The sequence below is a fragment of the Dermacentor andersoni genome, chromosome 6, assembly GCF_023375885.2.
Source record: "Dermacentor andersoni chromosome 6, qqDerAnde1_hic_scaffold, whole genome shotgun sequence".
NCBI lineage: Eukaryota > Metazoa > Arthropoda > Arachnida > Ixodida > Ixodidae > Dermacentor > Dermacentor andersoni.
The window spans coordinates 140,274,838-140,282,077 of record NC_092819.1 but is presented as its reverse complement, the minus strand read 5'-3'; the positions used below and the strand labels follow the sequence as shown (position 1 = coordinate 140,282,077).

General features: G+C 39.7%; 1 long non-coding RNA gene across 1 annotated transcript; it reads left to right on the top strand.

Moving 5' to 3' along the window:
- Positions 1-3,156: 3,156 nt before the first annotated feature.
- LOC129382649 (uncharacterized) lies at positions 3,157-5,784 on the top strand. The gene is made up of 3 exons (XR_008610688.1): positions 3,157-3,192; positions 4,091-4,152; positions 5,645-5,784. It is a non-coding gene; the product is annotated as an uncharacterized lncRNA (long non-coding RNA).
- Positions 5,785-7,240: the final 1,456 nt, after the last annotated feature.

Below are 7,240 nucleotides of genomic sequence, written 5' to 3'. Positions count from 1 at the left end.
TACATTACCGATTCGCCTCGAATCCCCAACGTAAACCAGCCTCGTACTCGCCTCATACACTCGACGATTCCACGATAGGAGCTTGTCCGCGTTTTGAGAGGCCAGCGCCGGCGTGATTCACAATGCTTCTCAAGCAATGCACATGACAACCAACTCAGAAACTTCGCCTGCCAAAAGCAGCAGAGTAACGCAAACATAGCAAACATTCCAGAAACACATGGTGCAATTTGAAGTCAGCAATTTTCCAGCTCATCTCGTGGCACAAGCATCATGTGATAACTGACACCAGCGTGCTAAATAGTAGGTGCCAATAGGCTCCTAGCATACTGCATACCAGTGGATAGTGCTTGGCAGGGCGTATAAGAATAATGCCGACGTAGATGTGGTGGTGAGTTTGCTGTAATTTCATTTGTAACGCCATTTTTGTAGGTCCCGTTACGGACGGCACAAGCGTATTTCAGTAGCATACGGACACTGCCCCGGCGCCTCCTGGAAAGCATTCGTACACTGAAGGCCTCAGAGGCACCCGTCTCATCATAGAAACTTTTCGGTTTTTCGCTCTAACTCGTCACTCTAAATGTCAAGTACGAAATCCTTCGCCCGAATTTGGGGGTGTTTCTCAGGGCGGGTGACATTTGGACAAAAACATCGGTTAAAATTTTTGATGTACTCCTGAGGCATCGAACGGTGATTTACTGATCTAGGGTTAATTGAACGCACACTGCTTTTCTATGGGTGAAAAGTTTCTCCAGCAACAAAATTGTATCGGTTAAGCAATTCACACTTTCTATACTCCTGCTTTATAATTATCTTTCGTCCCTTTATTTTACACTTCGGCTCCAATACTCGACAAAGTACACCACCTAACTATTATCGAAAACGTTTTTTTTCTTGAGTGTAATTTCTCTGGATGCCTTTATTACAGAATGTGTAGGCGTGAACGAAAACCTACCACCTGGAGCCAGGTATGATTGAGATATTTGAGCAACATTCACCGAGCAGAGTAATGACGTCAAAGGGAACTATTCTTGCTTTCACAAGGAACAAGAAAAATGTGAGGTTATGCTTGGCTTCGAGACTTCGACAGGAAGATTTTATTTTGCTAGAGCTCCTAAAGCTTGTTGAAGCTTTTCATCACGATTATACACATGAGCAGGTTTTGTCATTTGGGTAAGTCGTAGGCTTATCTACGCGTTTCGCGCAAACAATGAAAGCATAATCATAGCTCTCTGCCTGGCTTTGTGCAATGGTAGCTCTTCTTGTATACGGTTTTTCCGGTGTTTACACTATTTTGCCAATGCAATGAGTAGAGTTTTCAAATAGACACTTTAGAATTGGGTTTTGGTAGTACTGATCTCGAATATATTTCTTGTACTTTTAGTTCGTTACTTTCGTACATCTTGCATCGAAGAGAAAGATTTTGGTCCACAAACTGTGTATTTTGGTAATAATATGAAATTGAATTGTTTACTGGTATGAAACGAAACGAAAAATTCAATATAAATTTTCTTTGTAGTCGTTAGGCCTATAATATTTAGCATTACAAGTCAATTGACAATACTATACCTAATACTTCTATTGTGAAAATAATATTTTATGTGAGGATTGAAGGAAGAAAACATTTTAATTTACTGTCTGATCATAACAGTCCACTCAGTTCTTTCATAAGAGACTATCCACTGCGCTGGTTAATATTTTAATATTGAAAGAAATGTTCCCTATCCGCGTCATGTTCTCACTGCAGTAACTTACCTCGCTGAACAACGTGCTTAGTCATTTAACAAAAAAAGACGAAATGTTTTTTTAGTTTTCCGTGTCATGCACAGATTTGCAACTGAAGCGATATAATTACGAACAAAGACAACAAAATTTACTTGTTTATTGCGCAATAACGGCAACAGATGTCAAAAGCCTAATCACCTTTCAAGCGAAGTCCGTCAAAGCTAAAAAAATTCTGTGAAATAACGCAAGCACGAAATTTTAAAGACAGATACCGAAGCTGTGAAGTTAAAAAAATTGAGTACACTAGTCTCAAAACGCGTGCCTAATAAACAAATAAAATTGCAGTCGTGAAATCTACTTTGAACAGCACATCTCAAAAGAAAAAAAAGCTGCTTGCTTAAGAGCATTCATTTCCTAATCTAATAAGCTGGGACAAGATCTGCCGTTCGAACTTAATTAACCTTCTTTGTTGTCACCCTTTCTTAATAATACTAACAATATGAATTTCCCTGATGTAGTTCCACTGACAACTTTTAAGATGTGTTATCAAGTGGAATGCTTTGTGCAGATTTGCAGAATTAAACATTTTTATTTCAGTTATCTACGACGTAATATTCTTGGTATATTTCCACTTGTAGTTTTCACTTTTAGAGTAAAACGTCACTGTTCTTAATATGGGGTATCTTCAATTCTTTTATTTGGTCGCTGCTTTGTGGCGCACATCTTGAACAAGGGTGTAGAAACAGGTCGGTGCCATGAGCTTCTTTTGACGAGTATATAGAAGTAGTAAAACCAGCAATTGTTGCGACAGAAATGCAATACAAGCTAGATGTGATCAAAAGAAAATTGGTGCCTCCTTTCTAAGGGTTTTCCAATGGCCATCTTCTTGTTGTCACTGCCCTATCCACGATATGCAATTAATTCCAAAACCGGGTGATAGCGGTTGCATGGAGACAGGAAAAGGCAATATAAAATTGAGAGAGAGAAAGTAACGATGCTGTAATGGAATCGTTGCTTCATGGCAGCTGCTCTACACTTAATGTCATTTTACAGAACGAAAAATACAAGGCAAGCATTTGCCCACTGCGCAACATAGGCGCTCCTGCCCTCTAATTAGGCAAAACGCAAAATTGCCGCACGTTTGAAGCAATTATCCAAGTTTTCGCTTGGCCATTCTTTCTATTGTTATGTTGTATTATTGGCGCCAGGAACATTTCATTAGTGAGCTTGTTTTTTCCCAAATCCCGTGTATGATTTTTATCGAACCATTGCACTTCCATCCGAAGGGTCAAATATTCGTTAGAACGATGTTCCGCAAAATTGCGCTTTTATTATTTTAACTTATTCGCCACAACTGGTAAAACGAAGAATCGCAAGTACTTTTTGCAGCATATAAACGAGGCCTCAATCTTTAGAAATTCATTCATTTACCCCGCGACATTTCAGACGCTGCCATCGACAGTCTCACTGGTGAGAATAAGTCTTTTTGTTGCTCGATTTCGAGCAATATTTTATTAGGCACTTTTTGGGCACATAAGTTGTACCAGCAGTGAGTGTCCTGGGTATACTGGTTTATTTAAAAAGTCTCTGAAAAGAAAAAGGAATGTCATTTGGTGTTTCTGAATACACCGCATAAAATTTTCATAGTTTAGTTAGAAAATTTTTAATGTTAAAAATGTTCTACATAGTTTCAACCACATGAAAAGGTATGTCAGGACCTGCAAGTTTCCGTTCGAAACCTTATCTATAAAATGGTTCCAGTGAAAAGAATTCTACTCGCAGGCTAATGAGGCCGTTATTATATTTTTGAAAGAGAAAGGACAATGAAGAGTCAAACCTATGTGTGTTCGATTGAGGATCGAGATTCCTTAGAGCTGGCTAAATTTCCAAAGAATCACCTGCATTGTGGGACACTGGTTTAGGTACACCCTAAGCTGGGACACCGCTTCTTTGTCAAGATAACTATAGCACTGTGAAGAAATGGAGTCATTCACGAAGAATCGAAAACAAATTTTAACACACAAATAAAGCAGAATTCAGTAGCCTGGCTGGAAATAGAAATACTAATGCAGGCTACAGATTTCCATTTTACAAAAAAAAAGACCATAGAACTGCATGTAGCATGCGTGGTGTTCGAATGTTATTTCCCGCTTTCTATGTTAAGAAGCTGCGGGTCACAGGTATAAGGGCTTGATCTTTCCCTCCAAAATCAATATGTATTGATACAACCATATTCTCAGTCTTCTACTGCATTCCAATGTTCCAAATACGGTTGCCCGGTCAGCGTTTAGCATAACATGTTTATTAAATGAAAGCGAATGCAGTTTTCCTGTTGAATTCATACGTGGCACAATTTATATTTCCGCAGCGCAAGCAACATGAACCGTCTGTTTGGAGTGGACCTTCTGTCTGTCGCCGCAATCGTAATTGGTGAAGATAACCATTTGCTTTCTATACATTGCCTATTTTTTCACTTCATGGCAAAACAAAAGCTACAATTAGCTAAATTAAACCTAAATTCTAAAACAAACAAATCGAATATATACAAACACTACAATTGCGAAGCAGTGACATCTTCGCATGATTTTAGGTTGATCATGGAAGTGTGACAATTTTTATGGTACCAGTTGCTGCTCATAACTTAACCACTGAAAGAAAAAGTATTTTACCGTTCTGCGTTCTGATAATACGCATTCACGTCATTTTCATAAATATCGCAGGAAATGTGCGCTACAATTTTCCTGAACCTTGAGGGCAATACAAATAATAAGAACCTACCCTCCAAGCGCTCATGACAGGAGAATCAAATGATTTGCTGTGCCCTTTGCAAAATAAATGCTGAACTAAATGTTTTTGAAGTAACCGTTGTTTTCTGAAAGCAAAGTAAGCCAATGAACAAACCTAGCGTATATCAATGAACTTTATAGCCAAGCTTGTCAGCAACATTCTATGATAAAATTCTTGCTTTTCATATATTCCTCATGAAATATTTCAAGCATTTGTCTACCAATGTCTCATGTAGTTCGATTATATATAGCGCAGCGTTCCCGATCACTGATTGCTAATAAGGCTTTGCAAGTGGAATACGGGTACCAAACATTTTGAGTAAATGTCGAATATATGTATCGACTAAATATTAACCAATACCATCGAACTTACGCTGCAAAAACTCTTCCGGTACAGTTTCGGTTATTCTTCCTCAAGTTGAGCGTTATTCTTCGATCGACTATGATACTCAAAAATGTCTGCTGAAGAAAATAATGTTGAGCACTTGTGTGCTTGGTAATTTGGTAATACAACAGCAGACCTGTTTTCAGCTTAGAACACTCAATCTTATTCTTATTAGACCCTGTTGTAGTTAGCTGTCTAATGCTGCTGTTATTGGTTATTAGATTTATTACACATGCCTTCAAATATGAATTCTGTGAAATTGAATGCAAGAAAATTGGAAGAATGAGGGAGTTGTGAACCATGTTCTGAATTTGCCTTGCGCTCTTGGTGGTGTCGAAATCTTAACAGGAGTTGATCATTTCGGGGAACCATTTGTGGCGGGACACAATTTGGGCAGCACAGACCCCCAGTGGGCTTTTCAACTGCCAAACATTTCATTGCTGCTTCTCAGAGAGGTTGTTAAAGGCAGTGAACGTAAAAATTATGCCGCTGCCGTCAACATGGTTATCTGAAACTAGAGTCGAGCAGGGTGTACCGGCTCCCTTCTTTTTGGGCAAATTGCTCCCTAACTACTGGCAAAAATATTTGTTGGTTTCTTCATCTGACAACCAGAACATTTGTTCTAATATGCTGCCTCAATAATTGTAAATGCAACCCATGACTTTTGCCAGAAATCACACGTCATTTTGAAGAACGGTTATTGTTAGAAAAGTTTTTAAAAGGCCTCAAGCTGTTTTCTTCTACGTTTCAGCTTTGATCGTCATGGCTCCGAAAGAAGCTCTCGCTAGCCTCGGCGGAGGTGTGGGAGGAGGAGCAGGTATCCAGAACTGGGGAAAAAAGTGAATTTCCGTGCGTGCTGAATCTAGGCATTCCACTGTTGCCATGCTCTGGATGACCCGCTCGCCTGCAATAAAATGCGTGTTGAGAACATAATTGTGTAAACGTGCTTTAATCACAATGAATATACGGCTGGGTAGATAGGTTTGATGGTGATGGGCACAATTTACTGTACAAATTACGCAGTCGTTATAATTGAGTTGTTGCGCATGTTCATGGAAACGAAGGATGCGAAGAGGAGACGCGCTATCTTTTCTACTCCTTGCGAAATTAGGGTGACCACGGATCACACTGTGAATATTTTCAGTGTTGGGCTCTTTACCGTTTCACTTTACGTAAATATCCGATATTTAGGTATTGAACGAGGAATGCCCCAGTATATACCATAACATAGTTGTCTCAATGGTTCAGGTTGCGCTTAAGATTTTTTTAATATATACTCCCTGGATGCGCCTTATTCTACTCACTGATGACACAGCGAGTTTCTCGACTCGTAGTCTCGATGTTTCGATTCGATAAGATATTACCAACATTTCAGACTCAAGGTTTATCATCCCTGTGATGCCTGCGGTTGGATATATCATACCTACCAGGCTGCCAAAGCAGGGACTGGAGCAGTCGAACTGTTGATCGAGAATTTAGTAAAAATACAGAATTAGAAAGCAAAGCGTAATGCGGCATATTCGCCACCCTCGATGGACTGAAAGAAAATTACCCGCTTTTTCGGAACGTGCAGTGTCGGCTTCTACCGGCGGCAACTTGTTTTCTTCGGGCTTTAATTCCATATTCATGTTATTAAACGCGATAGCAATATAGCTGGGCTTGACCAACCTTTGTGGTGCCGAAAAGCAAACATCGACCAAACCAGAATGGGGTGGAGTGTAACTCAGCGGCTCAAAGAACACACTCTGGCGGCGTAAGAATGTGAGAAAGTGTCACGTGACGCACGGCCTAGATGTTTCGAAGAGAGACGTTGTGGAAGCAAAGTGAAACGCCTTCAATCGTGGGTTGAGCGTTAGATCAGGCTTAGAATAGATTAGACTTCAGGGATGTTGTGCCGTCAAAGAGAGATTCATCCTCACCATCGCTCGTGCGTTTCTTTATGATATTACATGCAGACTTTGATGACTTTGCTTATATCTGAAAAAAAAAACTCGAGATCTTGTGAGCATGCCACGCTGAATGAGAAAGCGTGACTTTGTGTGTTTAGAATTATAATGACTTGACACCCATCAATACGACTGTCCAAAGTCTCCTGTGACGTAAGCGTTCACTGACTTCGATAATATGTATTATCACGTGTAAAAGTTCTTGAGTGCTTGACTTACGAAAGGTTTATAGGTCAATGTGGTATCTTTATTTAAATTTCACTAAAAGGAAGAAAGCTTGTTATCAGTGACCTGTATTGAATTCGTTCTTTGAATACTGGGTTAGTTAGGAAGACTGACATGTTGCAATCCTGACTGTAAAATTATTTCGGAGATGACCTTACGTCGCAAAATGTGCCAAT